At 54.2% G+C, this 15000-nt stretch overlaps 1 pseudogene across 1 annotated transcript in view; it reads right to left on the bottom strand.

Annotated features, from left to right (window-relative positions):
* LOC308135361 (disco-interacting protein 2 homolog C-like) overlaps nucleotides 1–15000 on the bottom strand; it is a 58655-nt pseudogene that overhangs the window by 28203 nt on the left and 15452 nt on the right. Inside the window, exons 2-4 of the transcript XR_013937249.1 lie at nucleotides 7010–7081; nucleotides 574–687; nucleotides 1–114 (exon numbers count right to left, since the gene is read on the bottom strand). The exon at nucleotides 1–114 is cut by the window's left edge and continues 12 nt beyond it. The product of XR_013937249.1 is annotated as a disco-interacting protein 2 homolog C-like (transcript). The remainder of the gene's footprint in view (nucleotides 115–573; nucleotides 688–7009; nucleotides 7082–15000) is intronic.

The following is a 15000-nucleotide window of genomic DNA, read 5'->3' as shown; positions in this document are numbered from 1 at the left end:
AGGCGTCCATGGAGGTCTGGACCACCAGCGACCGCCGTTTGGACGGCATGGGCACCGCCATCTTCCTCTCCTTGTGCTTGGCCAGCGCGGCCTGGACGGCCTCGGAGTGGACGTCTGGAGGGACACGGCGCAGTGGGACGAGTCAGGGACACTGAGGCGTTTAACGTCCAGGAGGTGGAACGTGTCCGTTTTAGTCCTTCACCTGATCGTCTCACCTGATTGTCCCTCCTCTGATCGTCTCACCTGACTGTCCCTCCTCTGATCGTCTCACCTGATCGTCTCAAATGACTGTCCCTACCCTGACCATCTCACCTGATCGTCCCTACTCTGACCGTCTCACCTGACTGTCCCTACCCTGATCGTCTCCCCTGATTGTTCCCTGACCGTCCCTCCCCTGATTGTCTCTCACCTGACCGTCCCTCTACTGACCGTCTCACCTGACTGTCCCTCCCCTGATCATCTCACCTGATCGTCCCTCCCCTGATCGTCCCTCCCCTGATTGTCTCCCCTGACGTCCCTCCCCTGCCCATCTCACCTGACCGTCTCACCTGTCCGTCCCTCAGTGTGACTCACCTGACCGGTAGCGCTCGTCTCTGGAGCCTGACGACCGCCGGCGGTGGTACCGCGAGGAGGACGAGGACGGGTTGACGGACGTCCTCCTCTCCTGGCTCATGGACGAGTCCATTCCTGAGGACCGGAGGGTTTGATTCAGAGACAAACTGACCAGGTGATGAGAGGACAACAGGTAACGTCGTCTCTCTGAGGCCAAACATGAAGGAAAGATTTTAAAATCAAATTCCCACAAATTTGACCATTTGTCCCTAAAACCTGCTGATTCTCACTGGACGTCACTCGGTTCTACTCTCAGGAATCTCGTCTCTCGAAACCTGGAATGTGTGAGAACGAGATTCTTCCTGGTGTTGTTCTGCATCTCTGATGTCCTGAATGTCCAACCACCTGAGACACCGTCTCTCTGGACCGAGTCTGAACAGACGTGTGGAGTCGTTCGGTGTGGAGTCGTTGGGTGTGGAGTCGTTCGGTGTGGAGTCGTTCACTGTGAAGTCGTTCGGTGTGGAGTCGTTCGGTGTGAAGTCGTTCGGTGTGGAGTCGTTGGGTGTGGAGTCGTTCGGTGTGGAGTCGTTGGGTGTGGAGTCGTTGGGTGTGGAGTCGTTCGGTGTGGAGTCGTTCACTGTGAAGTCGTTCGGTGTGAAGTCGTTCGGTGTGGAGTCGTTGGGTGTGGAGTCGTTGGGTGTGGAGTCGTTGGGTGTGGAGTCGTTGGGTGTGGAGTCGTTCGGTGTGGAGTCGTTCGGTGTGGAGTCGTTGGGTGTGGAGTCGTTGGGTGTGGAGTCGTTCGGTGTGGAGTCGTTCACTGTGAAGTCGTTCGGTGTGGAGTCGTTCGGTGTGAAGTCGTTCGGTGTGGAGTCGTTGGGTGTGGAGTCGTTCGGTGTGGAGTCGTTGGGTGTGGAGTCGTTGGGTGTGGAGTCGTTGGGTGTGGAGTCGTTGGGTGTGAAGTCGTTCGGTGTGAAGTCGTTCGGTGTGGAGTCGTTGGGTGTGGAGTCGTTGGGTGTGGAGTCGTTCGGTGTGGAGTCGTTGGGTGTGGAGTCGTTGGGTGTGGAGTCGTTGGGTGTGGAGTCGTTGGGTGTGGAGTCGTTCGGTGTGGAGTCGTTGGGTGTGGAGTCGTTCGGTGTGGAGTCGTTCACTGTGGAGTCGTTCGGTGTGGAGTCGTTCGGTGTGGAGTCGTTCGGTGTGGAGTCGTTGGGTGTGGAGTCGTTGGGTGTGGAGTCGTTCGGTGTGGAGTCGTTCGGTGTGGAGTCGTTCGGTGTGTCGTTCCTGCACACAGACGCCACCAGAACAGTTTGATTCTTCACTTTATTCCTTGCAGCTCGTCACAACATGTAAACAAACACAAAGCAAAAAAACAACAACAACCCAACAAAAAAAAACAAAACAAACAAACAAACAACCGCCGTCGACACCAGAAGTATTAAACCAGAGGCGTCGTCTGCACCGATCACATAAAGTAAACGTTAACATAAACAGAAGACAATAGAAGCAGGTAACAGGTTATTATCTTGTCGTCAATAAATAATTTCCTCTGAACTAATGTAGACGATCTGTGACGATCTGCTCACGAGGAACGACGCCCAACAGGAACGACGCCCAACAGGAACGACGCCCAACAGGAACGACGCCCAACAGGAACGACGCCCAACAGGAACGACGCCCAACAGGAACGACGCCCAACAGGAACGACACCCAACAGGAACGACGCCCAGATGTTCACTCATCCTTCAAGTTCGTCATTCATTCCAGGTCATTTAGAGCCAATTAGGAAATATTTACATCCAAAGAAAGGACGACAAACAGTTACTCAACTGCTAATGTAATCGAGTACTTGATCCGCAGCAGGTCAGACTAAACATGCAAAACCACGTCAACACTTATAAATCAACATATACTTATATACTCATATACACATTAGAGTATTTAACGTGGATTTAAAGACGTTTGCTTAATGAGGCGCGTTTTCGTTTTAGTTACTTCGTATTCTGCAGCTCCGTTTCCACGACAACGGCAGAAACGCACACACACACAGCCTGAAAGTCGTGTTTTCAAAAAGTGGTGTTTTCAAAAAGTGGTGTTTTCAAAAGTAGTGTTTTCAAAAAGTAGTGTTTTCAAAAAGTCGCGTTTTCAAAAAGTGGTGTTTTCAAAAAGTTGTGTTTCGGCCCCATTGTCACGGAAACGGAACCCCAAACGGTGGCGTGATCAAATTAATATTTGACATTTACTCAACGTTCACCGTTTTGAACGCGACTCGTCGCTTTATAATCGTGACTTCTTTAAAACAAACTCACACGTTTGTGTTTCTTTCGTTTCCCACAAGCTTCAACAACCATTCAGGAGAAACAGACCCTTCCCACCGTACAGACCCTCAAACCCTTAAAGAAAAAAGGCAGGAAGACTCAAATCTGTCCAACAACCTTGTCCCCACAGTGTCCAGACGTCCCCCTCAGGTCTCCTTCCCTCGTCCGCCCGGTGGTGGACGTTGGTACTTCACCTCTCCGCCTGGAGGTCGCTCAGCTCTGCGACGGCGCCGTCCGACAGCCACATCCCGACGTGCAGGGGTTGGGCGAAGGTGGTCTGCACCCTGTGCAGGAGGGTCATGGTGTCCGAGATGCTGTAGAAGGCGAGGACGCCCGCCTTGTGATCCAGGTACACGCCCACCCTGGGCGACCACGTGGCCGCGATGGTGGTCTTCACCCGGTCGTGCACGAACTCGTAGCTGTTCTTGAAGCAGTCCAGAGCCCAGGACTTGTCGTTGTCCCCGAACACGCAGTCGCTGAAGGTCCCCGACCGGCCGATGCTCCTGTGGGCCAGGGCGACCAGAACCCCCTTCCCGTTGCGCTCCACCTCCAGGTAGCAGCGGCCCGTCAGGCCCTCTTTGCTCAGGACCTGCCAGGTGTAGGTGAAGCGGTCCGCGTGTCTGGGGTAGTCCTGCTCTGCCGAGGTGAAGACCACCTTCCTGTTCCCGTCGGACAGCGCCAGGTGCGGGTTCGCCGTGTTGGGGTCCAGGCTGACGCGGCAGGCGTACTGGAGGAAGTCCGCTCGGGTCTCCGGCTCGGCGTCGGGATTCGGCAGTGGCGCGCTGGCCACGGCCATGGACATCTTCGCGTATTCTTCGCCGAGAACCTCTTGCAGTTTCTCCCTGGCGTCCAACACGGACGCCAGCAGCCTGTCAAAGTGCTGGACCCGCCGGATGGCGACGGTGGGCGGGTCCTTCGGGAGTCTCGCCAGCGACGTGTAGCCCAGGAGGAAATACGTGGGATCTTCCACGGTGGACAGCTTCTCCAGCTCCGCGTCGGTCTTCCTCAGCGTGGCGATCTCGTCCTCCAGCTTCGCCCGGCCCTTCTGGAACCGCCCCGCTTCGGACTTCTCCCGAGATCGAATCTTGTCCTTCATGTCCGAGAGCCTCTCCTGAAGCGTCGCGACGTGTTCGGCGAAGGTCGTCTCCGTGCTCCTCAGCACGGCCTCGGCAGAGCGGTGGACAGAGTCTTCCTCCTGCTGAAGCCGCGTCACGTCGTTCTGCTTGCCGCCGATCGACCGCTGCATCGTCTGCCGCGTCAGCCGAAGCTCCCGCTGCTTCTCGGCCCGCTCCGCCGCCGCCGACACTTTGTCGTGGCCCTTGTGGGCGTCCTTGGAGCAGAGGTAGCAGATGCAGCACTGGTCGGTGCGACAGAACATCTTCATGACCTCCTGATGCTGAGCGCAGACGCTCTGCTGGAGGTCGGTGAGGACGTCCACCAGCCGGTGTTTCCTCAGCGCCGCCGCATGGAGGTGTGGCTGCAGGTGGTCCTGGCAGTACGAGACCAGGCACTGGAGGCAGGACTTCACCGCCCTCCCGTTGCCGTCGGGACAGAGGTCACAGGGAGTGTCTCCGGGTTGGACGGTGGCTTCCTGCTGGGCCGCCCTGCTCAGCTGCGCCACTACCGAGCCCAGCGTTCTCCGCCTCGTCATCGCGGACCCTTCCACCAGCTGGTGCTTCCTCAGCGCGGGAACCGACAGGTGAGGCTGAAGGTGCTCGTCGCAGAAGGAGACCAGACATTGCCGACAGAACTTGGCAGCTTTCAGTTTCCTCCCGGTGCAGACGTCGCAGGCCTGGTCCTTGGGCCCGGCGTAGCGGCTCGGCCGGTCGGGGACGGCTCCGGGTTCGGCCGCGTTCAGCTGCTCCACCACGAAGGCCAGGATGCCGTTCTTCACCAGCGCGGGCCTCTGGAGGAAGATGTCCTTGCAGCTGGGGCAGGTGTAGATCTGGGCCACGTCCTGCTGGTCCAGGTGTCCGGAGATGCAGCTCATGCAGCAGCTGTGGCCACAGGGAAGCGTCACCGGCTCCTTCAGCAGGTTGAGACACAGCGAGCAGCAGAACTTCGCCTGTTCCAGCTGCACCCCTCGAGACATCGTGCCCGGCGGCGAGGCGTCTGACCGCCGAGAGTCTCTGGGGAGCGACTGACGCCGTTTGACTTTATATAAACCAAAACGTGGAGGAGGACCGGCTTCATTCCAGGACAAGGAGCGGCCTTGACGGGTTTCACATGGTTCTCATTGTTCCCGGCTATGTGGTTATATAAACTGCAGCGAATCGACTGAACATTGACCTGGAAGGAACGACGCTGGAGGACATCGATAAGTAAAACCACGTCAGATTCCCCACAGTTCCAAAAATAGTCCGTGGGCGTTGCTCTTCGCGAAAGTCTGAGCGCCGAGGAAATACTTCTACTTCGCGTCACTCAGGTGTTTGTTATTCCTGTAAAGTCGTTTTTCCCCGAACGCCTGCAGGACCGCAAAGAAACTGCAAACAGGTTTTCAGACACAGCGAGAGAATAAAGTTCACCGACGTTCAGGGAAAACATGCAAACTGCTCAGAGGGACAGCAACAGGGTGGAGGTCCAACAGGGTGGAGGTCCAACTGGGGGGAGGTCCAACCGGGGGTGGAGGTCCAACCGGGTGGAAGTCCAACAGGGTGGAGGTCCAACCGGGGGTGAGGTCCAACCGGGGGTGGAGGTCCAACAGGGTGGAAGTCCAACAGGGTGGAGGTCCAACCGGGGGTGAGGTCCAACAGGGTGGAGGTCCAACCGGGGGGAGGTCCAACTGGGGGTGGAGGTCCAACTGGGTGGAGGTCCAACTGGGGGTGGAGGTCCAACCAGGTGGAGGTCCAACAGGGTGGAGGTCCAACTGGGGGGAGGTCCAACCGGGGGGAGGTCCAACTGGGGGTGGAGGTCCAACTGGGTGGAGGTCCAACTGGGGGTGGAGGTCCAACCAGGTGGAGGTCCAACAGGGTGGAGGTCCAACAGGGTGGAGGTCCAACTGGGGGTGGAGGTCCAACTGGGTGGAGGTCCAACTGGGGGTGGAGGTCCAACCAGGTGGAGGTCCAACAGGGTGGAGGTCCAACAGGGTGGAGGTCCAACAGGGGGGAGGTCCAACAGGGTGGAGATCCAACAGGGGGGAGGTCCAACAGGGTGGAGGTCCAACAGGGTGGAGGTCCAACCGGGGGGAGGTCCAACTGGGGGTGGAGGTCCAACTGGGTGGAGGTCCAACTGGGGGTGGAGGTCCAACCAGGTGGAGGTCCAACAGGGTGGAGGTCCAACAGGGTGGAGGTCCAACTGGGGGTGGAGGTCCAACTGGGTGGAGGTCCAACTGGGGGTGGAGGTCCAACCAGGTGGAGGTCCAACAGGGTGGAGGTCCAACAGGGTGGAGGTCCAACAGGGGGGAGGTCCAACAGAGGGTGGAGGTCCAACCGGGGGGAGGTCCAACTGGGGGTGGAGGTCCAACTGGGTGGAGGTCCAACTGGGGGTGGAGGTCCAACCAGGTGGAGGTCCAACAGGGTGGAGGTCCAACAGGGTGGAGGTCCAACAGGGGGGAGGTCCAACAGGGTGGAGGTCCAACCGGGTGGATGTCCAACAGGGTGGAGATCCAACAGGGGGGAGGTCCAACAGGGTGGAGGTCCAACAGGGTGGAGGTCCAACCGGGTGGAAGTCCAACCGGGGGTGGAGGTCCAACAGGGTGGAGGTCCAACCTCTGCGAGGTGTGACAGTGAACCGCTGCCCCTGCCGGTTCAGTATGGTCTGTGTGTGTGTGTGTGTGTGTGTGTGTGTGTGTGTGTGTGTGTGTGTGTGTGTCACCGAGTCACGACAATCTCCAGACCACCCCCCAGCAGGGCTTGCATGTGAACACCACATATTTTCCTCGTCACACACCCTCACGCCGACCATCATGACTTCCCTTCACACACACACACACACACACACACACACACACACACACACACACACACACACACACACACACACACACACACACACACACACACACACACACACACACACACACACACACACGACACCAGGACGACACCAGGACGATACCAGGACGATACCAGGACGATACCAGGACGATACCAGGACGATACCAGGACGATACCAGGACGATACCAGGACGATACCAGGACACTCACCGGGAGTCAGAGGGAGGTAGGCTCCGATCAGCTGGGATCGTTTCTTCTCATAGCCCTTCTGGGTGATGTCACCTGAGAGAGAGAGAGAGAGAGAGAGCGAGAATAAGATAAAGAACATGAAAGACTCTTTCATGTCTGAGTGCCACAGAAATCCAGAAAATGATTCAGTCGCGTTTAATGAATCTCAAAAAGCAGAACTCTGTTATTTCTAGTTACAAGTTTTTAATACAATTAATATTGTGAAACTGTAGCTACGCTTCCCTTCGTCATTTTGAAAATTCAATCCAAGTCAAAATCCAAATTCATGACGACAAGAGGCTTCCTGCAACCCGTCAGCCTGCCCTTCAGCTCTCTGGCGCCCCCCAGAGGCGCCCAGCCGCACTGCTTAAAACATCCCTGGAGTGTGACTAAGAATAAAATCTGAAATTAAACGGTTGAATCAGAAAAGATGTGTTGGTTTATTCAGGCGGGTTTAATTTCAACGAGCTGCAGAATGGCGTCAGGATTCTGCCACTGGAGGATGAAAGGGTGAAATGAAAGGGTGAAATGATAGGGTGAAATGAAAGAGTGAAATGTAAGGTGAAATGAAAGGGTGAAATGAAAGGTGAAATGAAAGGGTGAAATGAAAGGTGAAATGAAAGGGTGAAATGAAAGAGTGAAATGAAAGGTGAAATGAAAGGGTGAAATGAAAGGGTGAAATGAAAGAGTGAAATGTAAGGTGAAATGAAAGGGTGAAATGAAAGGGTGAAATGAAAGGGTGAAATGAAAGAGTGAAATGTAAGGTGAAATGAAAGGTGAAATGAAAGGGTGAAATGAAAGGGTGAAACGAAAGAGTGAAATGTAAGGTGAAATGAAAGGTGAAATGAAAGGGTGAAATGAAAGGGTGAAATGAAAGAGTGAAATGTAAGGTGAAATGAAAGGGTGAAATGAAAGGTGAAATGAAAGGGTGAAATGAAAGGGTGAAATGAAAGGGTGAAATGAAAGGGTGAAATGAAAGGGTGAAATGAAAGAGTGAAATGTAAGGTGAAATGAAAGGTGAAATGAAAGGGTGAAATGAAAGGGTGAAATGAAAGAGTGAAATGTAAGGTGAAATGAAAGGTGAAATGAAAGGGTGAAATGAAAGGGTGAAATGAAAGAGTGAAATGTAAGGTGAAATGAAAGGGTGAAATGAAAGGTGAAATGAAAGGGCGAAATGAAAGAGTCTGACTCAAACACTGAAGGAAACCGAAGGAGTGTAAAAAAAACCATGAGTGGAACTCTGGAGAACTAAACTGTTACGATCAGAATAAACTCTAAAACCTAGGAATTCTCTTTAACGTGGACACATTTCTTCTTCTATTAATCCTGACTCAGCACAGAAAACAGACTAAAGTGCGCCCCCCCCCCCCCCCCGGTGGTAGAATAAAGGTACTGCAGTGAATTGTCAGAGTTCCTCCCAGTGGTTTGGATTCGTTCCTCTGGTGGACGAGTTCTTAATGTTTGACACTGATTGAACAGAACTGGAAGGAAAAACAACGCCGGCGTCTCTGCAGGACATCAGACACTCAACGTTCCGTCCCGTCCCTCGTCCCTCGTCCCGCGGCCTCGTGGACGGGAACCGGAGCTGCAGGAAAGTGTTTCCAGCAGAGAACCAGCTGATGTGAACGAGACTCGACTGCTGGAGCTGCACCATAAACCGCCTCTGAATTATTAACCGTCACGTCCTCAGAGAACAGGCCCCGCCCACTCCGGCAGGCCCCGCCCACTGCAGGGCTCCACCCGGAGCTGCTCTGCTCTCAGGCCTGCAAGTCCAGGAGGAGGGAGACGACAACCCTCCGTCCCTGCAGGGTCCAGACTGTGGTGCTGCAACCTGCCAGTCAAGACGCAGGGCAGAATGAACGAGACACGTTTCACTGGCTTTACACCAGGTTTCATACTGAGGTGGCTTTAGAGAGAGGGAGCGAGGGAGGGAGGGAGGGAGGGAGGGAGAGGGAGAGAGAGTGAGAGCGAGGGAGGGAGGGAGGGAACAACTGAGAGAGAGAGAGAGGGAGGGAGGGAGGGAGGGAACAACTGAGAGAGAGAGGGAGGGAGGGAGGGAGAGGGAGGGAGAGAGAGTGAGAGCGAGGGAGGGAGGGAACAACTGAGAGAGAGAGAGAGAGGGAGGGAGGGACAGAGGGGGAAGTGAGAGAGAGAAAGAGAGAGAATGAGTTAGAGAGAAAGAGTGAGAGAGAAAGAGAGAGATAATGAGAGAGAGAGAAAGAGAGTGGGGAGAGACAGAGGGGGAAGTGAGAGAGAGAAAGAGCGAGAGAGAATGAGTGAGAGGGAGAGAGAAAGAGAGAGAGATAAAGAGAGCGAGAGAAAGAGAGAGAGAAAGAGAGAGAGAGAAAAAGAGAGAGAGAGAGAAAGAGAGAAAGAGAGAGACAGAAAGAGAAAAAGAGAGAGAGAAAGAGCGAGAGAGAGAGAAAGAGAGAGACCATATAGAGTCGAGACGAGCCAGAAAAGAAAAGAACTGAGAGAAAACGACAGAAGCAGAAACATGAAGGAAACGTAAGAATGGGGGGGAAAAGGAGGAGAGGAAGGAGTGATGAGATAAAAGGAGGTGTGATGACCAGAGAAGGGGTGTGAAGGGTTGAGGGTGAGCGTGCGAGGAGCACCTAAAAAGGAAAGAGGGAGAGAGAGAGAGAGAGAGAGGAGTGAGTTCAGTGAGAGGAAGAAGCAGAGGAAGAGAAAAAGAGGGGAAACTGCAGTAATTGGATTACCATGAAGTACAAATACTTTAGTTTCCTGAGGAGGTGAAGGATTTTGTTCAGCGAGAAAATTTCACTTTGTTGTTTTTTAAACTAATAAACTTTAAGTTTAAATTAAATTAATTTCATTTTGTTTCACATTTTAAACGTCTGGAACTAAAATATCTCATATTCTTCATTCTGAGCTTGTTTTTTTTCACTTGTTCTTTCCACTGGATCGTTTTTTCCCCCTGCAGGACCTGCAGCCGCCACCGGGGGGCGCTGCAGCAGATCCACACCCAGCAGCAGCAGCAGCAGCAGAGGCCAACATGTGTGGGTCAGAAGAACAAAGACATCTGCTTTGAACTTCAAAGTCTGGAGGAGCTTTGACTGAATTCTTTCTTCTCTGTTGATCAGAGCTGAACGACGTCACTTCCTGGAACTGATCTCAGTATTCCCACTTCAGGAAACTGGGAACAGGGAACTAGGAATTGGGAACTGGGAAACTGGGAACTAGGAACTGGGAACTAGGAACTAGGAACTGGGAAACTGGGAACTGGGAAACGGAACTAGGAAACTGGGGAACTGGGAACTAGGAACTGGGGAACTGGGAACTAGGAACTGGGAACTAGGAACTGAGAAACTGGAATACTCAGACAGCCGGAACCCAGAACCTGAGTCTGTGATGATCCATGCAGATTATTTCATATAACACACACACACACACACACACACACACACACACACACACACACACACACACACACACACACACACACACACACACACACACACACACACACACACACACACACACACACACACACACACACACACACACACACACACCAGATAAAAACTGTCCTGAGCTTCAGCGGCGAACATCTGGAGCTGCTCATCTGATAATGAAAACTACATTTCCCATGATGCACCTGGACTGAGAACTATGGTCAAAACACGGGTTCATTTTCAAGCCAATCAGAATTTGAGCAGAGAATCAAAGTGTCATAAAGTCTTATTCTATCAGAAACTTCCCAGTTAATTATTTCCCAGAATCACAGTTTTTTATGAAACATAAAGCAAAATGAAAACATGTCGTTTCTCTCGCCAGTCGACACAAAACTACCGTGTCTAGCTTCATGCACACGCAGCATGAAGGAGCAGGAAGCAGATTTAAGCTGCTGAAAATATTACATATATAGAAATATACACGTAGATTTAGCAGATTCATGATATCAGATGAACAAATACCTTCCAGCTAACAAATCCGTCCGTTTACGTCCAGAAGGAAAAGAAATCACTGCCGCTGCACTGACCTCCAGACGTCTGGCCTCACGCCGTCCAAACCCCCCGTCTCCCGGGAGACGGAGACGGAGACGGAGACGGAGCTTCAGGTGTGTGAATCAGAGCCGCTGCATTATTGAAATGTGGCACAGTTACAGAGGCTTTACTGATCCAGATGTGTCGCCTCACCTCGCCTCCGGGTGGCAGGACACACACACACACACACACACACACACACACACACACACACACACACACACACACACACACACACACACACACACACACACACACACACACACACACACACACACACACACACACACACACACACAGAGACCTAGAAAGATGTTATATATAATGTATGCTCATATTTGATGCACATATGGAGACGGACTGAACGCTGATGGCAGGACACACACACACACACACACACACACACACACACACACACACACACACACGAGGCAGGGCGAGACGATTTGCCCTAAAAAAAATAAAATAAAAAATTCCCCGAAGGAACAATGTGAGTTTCTATTGGAACTGATCTCGAGTAAAAACGACACTTTGTAGTTTTAAGAAGCAGATTCAGTTCAATATTTACAGTTTTTGTCACAAAGAATAAAACAAAGGAGCAAAACTACATTAAGAAAATCAAGAACCGGAAATAAAGAGCCAGAATTGATCCTTTAGGAATATTCATCCCTTCCTTGTCGCTGCGCCTCACTTCTTCTCCTGTCGCTGGCGCCCTTACCGCTGCCCTACGCTCCTCCTGCTGCCTTACCTGAGCAAGGCCAAAACACCCCGTCCACACCAGCACCAGTACCAGAGCAGCCAAAACACCGGTATTCTGATCCAGAGGAGGCGGAGCCTGTCGCTGCTCACCTCCATGGCCCGGAGGAGGCGGAGCCTGTTGCTGCTCACCTCCATGGCCCGGAGGAGGAGGAGCCTGTCGCCGTTCACCTCCATGGCCCGGAGGAGGAGGAGCCTGTCGCCGCTCACCTCCATGGCCCGGAGGAGGAGGAGCCTGTCGCCGATCACCTCCATGGCCCGGAGGAGGCGGAGCCTGTCGCCGCTCACCTCCATGGCCCGGAGGAGGCGGAGCCTGTCGCCGTTCACCTCCATGGTCCGGAGGAGGCGGAGCCTGTCGCCGTTCACCTCCATGGCCCGGAGGAGGAGGAGCCTGTCGCCGATCACCTCCATGGTCCTGAGGAGGCGGAGCCTGTCAGTGCTCACCTCCATGGTCCAGAGGAGGCGGAGCCTGTCGCTGCTCACCTCCATGGTCCAGAGGAGGCGGAGCCTGTCGATGCTCACCTCCACGGTCCAGAGGAGGCGGAGCCTGTCGATGCTCACCTCCATGGACCGGAGGAGGCGGAGCCTGTCGATGCTCACCTCCATGGACCGGAGGAGGCGGAGCCTGTCGCCGCTCACCTCCATGGCCCGGAGGAGGAGGAGCGTGTCGCCGATCACCTCCATGGTCCAGAGGAGGCGGAGCCCGTCGACGATCACCTCCATGGTCCGGAGGAGGAGGAGCGTGTCGCCGATCACCTCCATGGTCCAGAGGAGGCGGAGCCTGTCGCTGCTCACCTCCATGGTCCGGAGGAGGAGGAGCGTGTCGCCGATCACCTCCATGGTCCAGAGGAGGCGGAGCCTGTCGACGATCACCTCCATGGTCCGGAGGAGGCGGAGCCTGTCGATGCTCACCTCCATGATCCTGAGGAGGCGGAGCCTGTCGCCGCTCACCTCCATGGCCCGGAGGAGGAGGAGCCTGTCGCTGCTCACCTCCATGGTCCGGAGGAGGCGGAGCCTGTCGCTGCTGCTCCAGTAAACCAACATGGCCGACCTGCAGCGGCTTGACTGGCGCTAGTTTTCTAGTTTGACGTTCCAGATCAGTAGTTTAGTCGTTGAGAGCCTCTGGTTCCTCATCAGTCACTAGAACGTGAACCCTGAACCCGCCACAGCGCCTCCTGTGGCCCGGAACACTAACTACATGGTGTCAGTTCGTCTGCTGCTGCCGTGGAAACGCTTTAGGTGACGTCACGAGAACCGTTGTCATGGAAACGGGTCCCCGATCTCAACGTCACACACTTTGTATGTTAAAGTGAAGCTTCCTCTGAATCAAACGGAGGAGGTGGAGTCTGAAGGTGGAGGAGGTGGAGTCTGAGGGTGGAGGAGGTGGAGTCTGAAGGTGGAGGAGATGGAGTCTGAGGGTGGAGGAGGTGGAGTCTGAAGGTGGAGGAGATGTAGACTGAAGGTGGAGGAGATGGAGACTGAAGGTGGATGAGGTGGAGTCTGAGGGTGGAGGAGGTGGAGTCTGAGGGTGGAGGAGGTGGAGACTGAAGGTGGAGGAGATGGAGACTGAAGGTGGAGGAGATGGAGACTGAAGGTGGAGGAGGTGGAGTCTGAGGGTGGAGGAGGTGGAGACTGAAGGTGGAGGAGGTGGAGACTGAAGGTGGAGGAGGTGGAGTGTTTGACGTGGTGAATTACAGGATCTCAGTTCCTCTTAAAAGATGTTTCTTTGGCGCTTCCTGTGTTTAGCTTGGCTGACGGCCCCCACCCCCCCCCCCACCCCCCTCCACCACTCCCCCCCACCCTCCACCCTCGCTCCTTCTCCTTCATTTCCTCTGGCATTCCATCTCTCCTATTTTAAACTCCTCACTCCATCAGACCCCCCCCCCCCCCCCCCCCATCGCTCTGCGGGACGATTGTGGCCATGTATGGCAGCGCTCCGGACCCCAGAGGCAGCGTTGGCGTTAAGGTGGAACCAGGTCTGTTCTGCAACCAGGAGGAACCTCATTAAGGTGGAACCAGGTCTGTCCTGCACCAGGAGGAACCTCATTAAGGTGGAACCAGGTCTGTTCTGCACAAGGAGGAACCTCATTAAGGTGGAACCAGGTCTGTTCTGCACAAGGAGGAACCTCATTAAGGTGGAACCGGGTCTGTTCTGCACAAGGAGGAACCTCATTAAGGTGGAACCAGGTCTGTTCTGCACAAGGAGGAACCTCATTAAGGTGGAACCAGGTCTGTTCTGCACAAGGAGGAACCTCATTAAGGTGGAACCAGGTCTGTTCTGCACAAGGAGGAACCTCATTAAGGTGGAACCGGGTCTGTTCTGCACCAGGAGGAACCTCGTTAAGGTGGAACCGGGTCTGTTCTGCACCAGGAGGAACCTCGTTAAGGTGGAACCAGGTCTGTTCTGCACAAGGAGGAACCTCATTAAGGTGGAACCGGGTCTGTTCTGCACCAGGAGGAACCTCGTTAAGGTGGAACCGGGTCTGTTCTGCACCAGGAGGAACCTCATTAAGGTGGAACCGGGTCTGTTCTGCACCAGGAGGAACCTCATTAAGGTGGAACCAGGTCTGTTCTGCACCAGGAGGAACCTCATTAAGGTGGAACCGGGTCTGTTCTGCAACCAGGAGGAACCTCATTAAGGTGGAACCGGGTCTGTTCTGCACCAGGAGGAACCTCATTAAGGTGGAACCAGGTCTGTTCTGCACCAGGAGGAACCTCATTAAAGTGGAACCAGGTCTGTTCTGCACCAGGAGGAACCTCATTAAGGTGGAACCAGGTCTGTTCTGCACCAGGAGGAACCTCATTAAGGTGGAACCAGGTCTGTTCTGCACCAGGAGGAACCTCATTAAGGTGGAACCAGGTCTGTTCTGCACCAGGAGGAACCTCATTAAGGTGGAACCGGGTCTGTTCTGCACCAGGAGGAACCTCATTAAGGTGGAACCGGGTCTGTTCTGGACCAGGAGGAACCTCATTAAGGTGGAACCGGGTCTGTTCTGCACCAGGAGGAACCTGATTCTCCTCCATTAGAATATTAGATTCCAGCAGCTACATTCAGAATCTGCTGTGTCTGTGTGAGCTGGACTGGCTCCGCCCCCACACACGCCCATCTATCGGAAGAGGAGGAAGTACTTCCTCTCGTGGCGCCATGTGCCAGAGCAGAGCTACCTGATTGTGGGAGGAGCCAAAGGGGGGAGGAGCCTACCTTGATTG

Source organism: Blennius ocellaris, assembly GCF_963422515.1.
Source record: "Blennius ocellaris genome assembly, chromosome: 10".
In the NCBI taxonomy this organism is placed as follows: Eukaryota; Metazoa; Chordata; class Actinopteri; order Blenniiformes; family Blenniidae; genus Blennius; species Blennius ocellaris.
This window is presented reverse-complemented; position numbering and strand designations above follow the sequence as displayed.